The sequence below is a fragment of the Oncorhynchus nerka genome, linkage group LG2, assembly GCF_034236695.1.
Source record: "Oncorhynchus nerka isolate Pitt River linkage group LG2, Oner_Uvic_2.0, whole genome shotgun sequence".
NCBI lineage: Eukaryota > Metazoa > Chordata > Actinopteri > Salmoniformes > Salmonidae > Oncorhynchus > Oncorhynchus nerka.
Genome location: NC_088397.1, coordinates 62,871,185 through 62,881,331, shown reverse-complemented (window position 1 = coordinate 62,881,331; position 10,147 = coordinate 62,871,185).

The window sequence follows — 10,147 nt, the reverse complement described above, 5'->3', positions numbered from 1 at the left end:
GCAGCCAAGGTCTAAAAAGTCAACGAACCCAAAATGCAACGCAAGTTTGAAGACAAAGAAATATTTTTCTACCCAAGCTACGGATGAGTTGCTGTGTCTAAACGGGTGAATTCAAGTCAAACCACCTAGCCTCCATCTCCCATCGAATCGTGGTATCTACACTGTTTCATTCCAACGCTTCCAGAGTTGTCTGTCCTCAGAAGACCCCTTCCAGAGCAAGGGTGAGGGAACAGACTCCTAAGCAAAAAGGACACTGACATTAGGAGGGCGATCAGAGAGGTGCGGCGGAGTAGTGCGTCATCGAGCAGCTGAACGGTCCACGCAGAGAATCCTCGGGGACTTCCCCCACGTAATTACATCATTATATTCTGACCCATAAGAGCGGCAGTTTGGCACGGCTAGGGTTAGAATAGCATAGCTGACAAATTCACCCAAATGTATATTTCTCTCGTGTACTTTCTTTTTCCTCTCGCTCTTTGAAATCCCCATTTTGGGTAACATGCGCCATAGTGTGTCCCGTTATACTAAGTTCTAATCAATAGCCTATAATGTGTTTTGTCTATGTGTATTTCTAATCATTTAAAAAATATATATATTTTACCTGGCAAGTCAGTTAAGAACAAATTCTTATTTTCAATGACAGCCTGGGAACAGTGGGTTAACTGCCTGTTCAGGGGCAGAACGACAGATTTGTACCTTGTCAGCTCGGGGGTTTGAACTTGCAACCTTCCGGTTACTAGTCCAACGCTCTAACCACTAGGCTACCCTGCCACCCCATCATAATTTTAGCTTTTAAGTAAATAAATATTCAACTAAGATTGGTGTGGTACAAACTCATTGTTGAGACCCGGGTCCTTGCAGATTCACGGACTATACAACGTTCAGAACGAGATTGTAGAGGTAACTGGTTAATTAACGGCTGTTTTAAAATCGATATCCTGACATTCTTTGAGTTAATTTGGGAAATAGAAACTCAATAAAAAACTAGTTTTCCCATGGTGCCCTGGGTTAATGAGTTAATAATTGCTTGATTCAGTTAATCACGCAATTAGAAACTTTTAATCATTCGATGAACAACAGTCGTCACATTAAATAATACAACGTCACGACACCACCCTCTGGAAAGCCCTGTAGTTGCAGATGGTGCAAATGTAGTGTTCAGATTTGAATTATATGTACTGGACCATTTTTTTTAATGTACATTCAATTTGCGTAGTGTTTTGTGCTATGTCCCTAATAGCACAAGTTTTTTAGTCAATCCTATTGAATGATTCAATTGAATTACCTTTCAACAAAGTTACAGTGAAGTACACAGCCTTATCCTAACTTATCAATACTTTGAAAGAGCACAAGTAAGTATTTTCAGCCAGAGTAATGCGGTGTCAGACAAAAACATTAAGACCCATAAACCTGACGGTTGAAGTTGCTTGTTTAGGCCTCTCAACTAAAGGAAATAGTGGAGGGGGGAGGGGATGGTCGGTGGACAGCTATTCATCCAAGCCCAAGCGAAAGTTCCAAATCTCTCCTGTCATTCTTCTGGGCTCAAAGAACCACAGGGACTGAATTGGCACAGGCTGCCACACAGTTGCCATGGAGAAGCGCTCTCTTGAAGCGTTGCCGGGGTGAGCACTTTTGTGTCCCGTTGCCACCTCACTTCCTGTTGGAGAAAAGACGGGAGGAAAAAGAGGGAAGAGAATCATTAACCCTCTGAGCACCCCTACTGCCAAACCAGACCCCACCCCTCAACAGTGCCAACACCATGCATCTCCGCAGTCTCACTATCCACTTTGGTTACCCATTTCTGTCCTCAAATGGAGGCTGCTGAGGGGGGATGGCTCATAATAAAGACTAGAAGGGAGTTAATGGAATGGTATCAACCACATGGGAACTACGTGTTTGATGTGATTTATACTATTCCATTGACTCCATTCCACCCATTATTATGAGCCGTCCTCCCCTCAGCAGCCTCCACTGCTGTCCTCTTTGGCAGCAATACTGAACAAAAATATATACGCAACATGCAACCATTTCAAAGATTTGACTGAGTTACAGTTCAAATCAGTCAATTGAAAAAACTAATTTAAGCACTAATCTATGGATTTCACATGACTGGGAATATTGGTCACAGATACCTTAAAAAAGGTAGGGGCATTTATCAGAAAACCAGTCAGTATCTGGTGTAATGGCTTTTTTCCATCTACGTAACATTGCAAAAATCACTTTCTGTCCAAAAATTATGCAGAAAAATGAACCCATGCTTTTGTCACTTCTAGGTTAGACTACTGCAATGCTCTACTTTCCGGCTACCCGGATAAAGACCTAAATAAACTTCAGTTAGTGCTAAACACGGCTGCTAGAATCTTGACTAGAACCTCTTGACTAGAATCATATTACTCCAGTGCTAGCCTCTCTACACTGCCTTCCTGTTAAGGCAAAGGCTGATTTCAAGGTTTTTACTGCTAACCTACAAATGATTACGTGGGCTTGCTCCTACCTATCTTTCCAATTTGGTCCTGCCGTACATACCTACACGTACGCTACGGTCACAAGATGCAGGCCTCCTTACTGTCCTTAGAATTTCTAAGCAAACAGCTGTAGGCAGGGCTTTCTCCTATAGAGCTCCATTTTTATGGAATGGTCTGCCTAACCATTGGGGGACGCAGACTCGGTCTCAACCTTTAAGTCTTTATTGAAAACCCATCTCTTCAGTAGGTCCTATGATTGAGTGCAGTCTGGCCCAGGAGTGTGAAGGTGAACGGAAAGGCACTGGAGCAACGAACCACCCTTGCTGTCTCTGCCTGGCCGGTTCCCCTCTCTCCACTGGGATTTTCTGCCTCAAAGCCTATTACAGGGGCTGAGTCACTGGCTTACTGGTGCTCTTTCATGCCATCCCTAGGAGGTGTGCGTCACTTGAGTGGGTTGAGTCACTGATGTGATCTTCCTGTCTGGGTTGGCGCTTCCCCTTGGGTTGTGCTGTGGGGGAGATCTTTGTGGGCTATACTCAGCCTTGTCTCAGGATGGTAAGTTGGTGGTTGAAGATATTCCTCTAGAGGTGTGGGGCTGTGCTTTGGCAAAGTGGGTGGGGTTGTATCCTGCCTGTTTGGCCCTGTCCGGGGGTATCGTAGGACGGGGCCACAGTGTCTCCCGACCCCTCCTGTCTCAGCCTCCAGTATCTATGCTGAAATAGTTTGTGTCGGGGCGGTAGGGTCAGTCTGTATATCTTGAGTATTTATCCTGTCTTATCTGGTGTCCTGTGTGAATTTAACTATGCTCTCCAATTCTCTCTCTTTTTCTTTCTCTCTTTCTTTCTTTCTTTCTTTCTTTCTTTCTTTCTTTCTTTCTTTCTTTCTTTCTTTCTTTCTCTCTCTCGGAGGACCTGAGCTCTAGGACCATGCCTCAGGACTACCTGGCTTAATGACTCCTTGCTGTCCCCAGTCCACCTGGTCATGCTGCTGCTCCAGTTTCAACTTTTCTGCCTGCGGCTATGGAACCCTGACCTGTTCACTGGACGCGCTACCTGTCCCAGACCTGCTGTTTTCAACTTTCTAGAGACAGTAGGAGCGGTAGAGATACTCTGAATGATCGGCTAGGAAAAGCCAACTGACATTTACTCCTGAGGTGCTGATCTGTTGCACCCTCTACAACCACTGTGATTATTATTTGACAATGCTGGTCTATGAACATTTGAACATCTTGGCCATGTTCTGTTATAATCACCACCTGGCATAGCCAGAAGAGGACTGGCCACCCCTCATAGCCTGGTTCCTCTCTAGGTTTCTTCCTAGGTTCTGGCCTTTCTCTGGAGTTTTTCCTAGCCACCGTACTTCTACACCTGCATTGCTTGCTGTTTGGGTTTTTAGGCTGGGTTTCTGTACAGAACTTTGTGACATCACCTGATGTAAGAAGGGCTTAAAAAATACATTTGACTGATAGGTGTGACCACCATTAGCCCCATTCAGCACAACACTTTTACTTTGCATAGAGTTGATCAGGCTGTTGATTGTGACCTGTGGAATGTTATCCCACACTTATTTGATGGCTGTGCGAAGTTGCTGGATATTGGCGGGAACTGGAACATGCTATCGTACACGTTGAACCAAAGCATCCCAAACTTGCTCAATGGGTGTCATGTCTGGGGAGTATGCAGGCCATGAAAGAACTGGGACATTTTCAGCTTCCAGGAATTGTGTACAGATCCTTGCAACATAAGGCTGTGCATTATCATGCTGAAACATGAGGTGATTGAGGTGGATGAAAGACATGACAATGGGCCTCGGGATCTTGTCACGGTACCGCTGTGCATTCAAATTGCCATCGATAAAATGCAATTGTGTTCATTGTCTATAGCTTATACCTGCCCATACCATAACCCCGCCGCTACCATTGGCACTCTATTCACAACATTGACATCAGAAAACTACACGCCCACACGATGACAAACATGTGGTCTGCGGTTGTGAGGCCGGTTCGACGTACTGCCAAATTCGCTAAAATTACGTTCAAGGTGGCTTATGGTAGAGAAATTAATATTCAATGATCTGGATATCTCTGTGGACATTCTTGCAGTAAGCATGCCAATTGCACACCCCATCAAAACTTGAGACGTCTGTGGCATTGTGTTGTGTGACAAATCTGGACATTTTAGTGGTATTTTATTGTCCCCAGTACAAGGTGCACCTGTGTAATGATCATGCTGTTTAATCAATTTATTGATAAGCCACACCTGTCATGTATTATCTTGGCAAAAGAGAAATGCTCACTAATAGTTATGTAAACATATTTGTGCACACAATGAGAGAAATACGCTTTTTGTGCTTATGGAAAATTTTGCAATGGAGGCTGCCAAGAAAGAAAACCCCACATACCGCCAGTAGTTATAATGACTGATTAACAGACTGACCTGGGTCAGATCTTTCCATTTTCTCTGTGTCTGTTCTGACGGCTTAGACTGACTTCCTGTGACCCAAGTCTGCTGGAACTCCAGACAGAGACAACTTTCTGGCAATTCATTTGCAACCATGTGAACCTTAATTAATGTGAATTTTAGTGCCTTCTTTGTCGTGCTGACTAACAAATGGCCAATATTTGCCAATACAATCAGATCTACTCTACCATACACCTAACATCCAACTTCAGAATTTCATGAATGGGGCTCTGATGAATGCTCAGAAATGTGAGAATGTGAAAAAAATATCATGCTCTCAATCCAAAGTTGAATGCTCTTAAATGTGACGATTAAGGGGAACGCTGTGATTTTCCATATTTTTTGCATTCCTGCAAGGACTCAAATGTGTGTTACGTAGGCCTGTCAGGCCCCCCATACGCCGGAATACACTCCAATGGAAATCTACTTGACTAACTGGAGTCTACAGATGCACATTCACTCCGGATACACCCGCACCATTGATTGACCCACACGTTGATGTTTAATTTCTGTATGAGAGAGACACCCTTTTTAGAAGAATGTCACAACTCAGAACTGCCACATAAATGTTAGTCTCACTGCTCTTCAGGTCAGTTCAGCATGTCTAGACTCTGCCGCTGTCCCAAGTCAAGTGTATTTGTATACACAGGATACACATGGTGTACAGTATATTGAAATGCCGTCTTGCCGGTTCACTCTCAACAATGCTGCATGATAAGAATAATACAATGGAATAATGACATTAAATATGCTGAATGGAATAAAAATCAAACATTTAGTAGAAATAGAAAAACATGGAGGCACTCAAACAAATGTACAGTAGGATATTTCCACATGTGGCGGGGAGGAGGAATGGAGAGCAAAGTGATGAATTGTCCTCCCAGAGCACAGCACACCTGGATACAGACAACAGACTCAGACAAAGGATCAGCCATCTTCTGAGGACACACACCTGTGTCATATATGTGTGACGTGGAGCGTGTGATGCAAGGAGAAATTCTGCACAAGCAGACAATAAAGTATAATCTCTCTATCACACACACACACACACACACACACACACACACACACACACACACACACACACACACACACACACACACACACACACACACACACACACACACACGAACACACACACTGCACAGAGGGCACATCTAGCCTGGCAGTGTTAGCAGAGGTAATTGATGTGTCATGATGACAAACATGGATGTATCCCCTAGCAGGCCGAATTTCTTCATGATGCTGAAGAAATTTGGCCTGTTACCGAGGGCCCTCACAGTGTTATACAGGAGCTCCATCGAGAGCATACTGTTGGGCTGCATCACTGCCTGGTACGGCAACTCCACCACCGCAAGGCGCTTCAGAGGGTGATATGTTCAGTCGAACGCACCACTGGGTGCACACTGCCTGCCCAACACCTACACCTACAACAACAGGTGTCGCAGGAAGGCCAAGATCAACAGGGACCCCAGCCACCCAAGCCATTCCCTGTTCTCCACGTTTCAATCACTCAGACGCAGGCAGTACGGGAGCAACAAGGCAAAAACTGGAAGACTGGCCAATAGTTTCTACCCTCAGACCATCAGGCTGCTGAACAGTCCACCACTAGTCAGCTACCTGCTCCCACCCCCCACTATAATTGTTATTGTTTTTATTTCACTTGCCCCCCCACACATCCTCAATGGTCATGCTGCTCCCCATATGACACCCCACCCCCTCAACAGTCTTTACTCTGCCTTCACCCCAATAGACATGTATTTATTCATCACTGACACAGTTGTTATGAAGTATATAGTGCTATTTATAGTGTTGCTTTTTTATGACCGTTTTCATTGTTTTACATCACTTTGTCCTGCATGTTGTAGCTCGGAGCCTGAGATTTTCACTGTACCCTGCAATCACAACTGCAACCATGTACATGTGACGATTAAAAACTCTGAATCTGAATCTCTAGCAGCCATCACACAAACCACAGTGACACGCTGCTACCTTCTTATCTATGCTTTTCAAATGCATGCACACTACACAGAGGTGTGGTGGTTAATCATGTACATGCAATGAGATGTCGCCCAATGACATGCAATGAGCTGTCGCCCAATGAGATGTCGCCCAATGAAATGCAGTGAGAAGTCGCCCACCCTCAGCTATGATGTGGGTGTGCCCCAGGGGTCATCACTGGGGCCCCTCCTGTTCAGCCTGCACATTCATGTTCTTATCTTCTGTTTGTACTGGGTCTAAAGTACAAATGTATGCAGACGATACAGTGTTTTATACGCATGCAAAGAGTAAACAGCAAGCTGCACAAGAGCTCACTGCAGCAATGGTCAATGTTACAAAGTGGCTCAGTGACTCATGTTTGCACCGCAATGTGAAAAAAGCAGTCTGTATTTTCTTCACAAAGAGGGCAACTGATGCTACTGAGCCAGATGTCTATGAGTCAGGGGAGAAGCTCCAGGTGGTATTCGTTTTTAAGTACCTTGGCATCATATAATCTCCCTTTCAAAAAGCAGGTGAAAATGGTAACCCAAATAACCAAATTCAACCTGGCTAATTTCTCATATACAGAATTGTTTGACTACACAGGCAGCAAAAATGTACTTCAATGCTATGATCCTACCCCACTTAACATACTGCTTGATTAGTTGGGCCCGAGCTTAATGTACAACATTAAAGCCGATGCAGTCTGTCTACAAACAGGCTCTCAAGGTGCATGATAGAAAGTCCAATAGCCATCACCACTGTAACATCCTCAGAAAGGAGGTACAGTCTCTCTCTCTCTCATTTAAGGCATGGGAAACATACTGTATGTTTACATTGCCAAAGCAAATTAAATAGATAATAAACAAAAGTGAAATAAACCATTTAAAATTAACAGTAAAGATTACACTCATACAAGTTCCAAAAGAATAAAAACATTTACAATGTCATATGTCTATATACAGTGTTGTAATGATGTGCAAATAGTTCAAGTTCAAAAGAGAAAATAAATAAACATAAATATTGGTAGTATTTACAATGGTGTTAGTTCTTCACTGGTTGCCCTTTTCTTGTGGCAACAGGTCACAAATCTTGCTGCTGTGATTGCACACTGTGGTATTTCACCCAATAGATATGGGAGTTTATCAAAATTGGATTTGTTTTCGAATTCTTTGTGGATCTGTGTAATCTGAGGGAAATATGTGTCTCTAATATGATACATTGGGCAGGAGGTTAGGAAGTGCAGCTCAGTTTCCACCTCATTTTGTGGCAGTGTGCACATAGCCTGTCTTCTCTTGAGAGCCAGGTCTGCTTTCTGCAGCCTTTCTCAATAGCAAGGCTATGCTCACTGAGTCTGTACAAAATCAGAGATTTTTCTTAATTTTTGGTCAGTCACAGTGGTCAGGTATTCTGCCACTGTGTACTCTCTGTTTATTGCCAAAGAGTATTCTAGTTTGCTTTGTGTTTTTGTAAATTCTTTCCATAGTGTCAAGTAATTATCTTTTTGTTTTCTCATGATTTGGTTGGGTCTAATTGTGTTGCTGTCCTGGGGCACTGTGGGGTCTGTTTCTGTTTGTGAACAGAGCCCCAAGCTTGCTTAGGGGGCTCTTCTCCAGATTTTTTCCAGATAATTTCTCTCTAGGTGATGACTTTGTTATGGAAGGTTCGGGAATCTTTTCCATTTAGGTGGTTGTAGAATTTAACTACTATTTTCTGGATTTTGATAATTAGCGGGTATCGGCCTAATTCTGCTCTGCATGCCTTATTTGGTGTTTTACATTGTACACTGAGGATATTTTTTCAGAATTTTGCATGCAGAGTCTCAATTTGGTGTTCGTCCCATTTGGTGAATTCTTGGCTGTTGAGCGCACCCTAGACCTCACAACCATAAAGAGCAATGGGATCCTAATTGGTATGTCAAATTGTATGTTCCTTTTGATGGCATAAAAGGCCCTTCTTGCCTTGTCTCTCAGATAATTCACAGCTTTGTGGAAGTTACCTGTGGCTCTAGCAACCCAAAGTTTGTGAGTTCGAATGTCAACATGTACAACTTTAGCATTTTAGCTAATTAGCAACTTTTCAACTACTTACTACTTCTTAGCAACTACCCTAACCATAACTCTTTTAGCTAAGCCTTCCCCTAACCCCAAGCTTAATCCTTTTAGCTAACCCTTCCCCAACCCTTACCTTAACCCTTTAACCTAACTCATAAATGTAACCCTAACCTTAACCCTAAATACTAACCCTAATCCGTAGCATAGCTAATGTTAGCCAGCTAGCTAACTTTAGCCACCTAGTTCAAATTCATAACATATCATATTTTTTGCAAATTCGTAACATATATGTTTTTGAAATTAGTACCTATTGTACATTTCACAAATCTGTAACATATCATATGACTTGTAATTCATATCATAGCAAATGGCTGAAGGACACCCAAAAATGAATACATACATACGAAATGTAAAATATCATACTGAAAGATGTGTCTCGAATTTACCTACACAATAATACAAAATGCTCTGAGACCAGGTTGCTACACTGCACTACCTGAAGCTTTTAGGGATGGTTCCCCGGTCCCCGAAACGGAATGAACCCCTATCCGGATTTCTAGCCAATCTCAGTCACGAACCCAACCACAATTCACCATCTGAGAAATATAATCTACAGAAGTAAACACTACATTACCAGCATTGTATGTTGTACCATAATACTGTAATGCTTTATGTCATTCTTGTTAAATCTCCATTGTGTTATAGCCCCACCTTCAATATTTACCTGGAAACCAGTCAATTAACAAACAACAGGAAACAGCACTGGGCCCATGCCTGCCATTGTGAAAATCCTTGGTGCAATCCAAAGCTAATACCTATACAGTGTATATAGACTTTAGGTCAGCGGGCAAACGCAATCTTGAGTTACACAGATGACCGGGGATCAATACACAGTTGATTCAGTTCATTTCACATAGGTGAAACAAGGTCACATTGTTGCCTTGACTCAAGAAACACAGTTGATGTCTAGCCTATCAGTTACTGAGTTCAAAGTATAGCTGAGGTTATTCGGTGAATGCCTTAGCTTTATGCTCACTGGGCTAACACCGTCTTGGAAAGAATAGATGACCTGGGCTCAATACCATTTCCACTGTGCCTATTATCTCTACTAGTGTACTACTTACTCTTAAGGTTATAAGAATATCATCCCCAACCGGCATGGCTAAGTGTGCTTCTGAATGAGCATGGT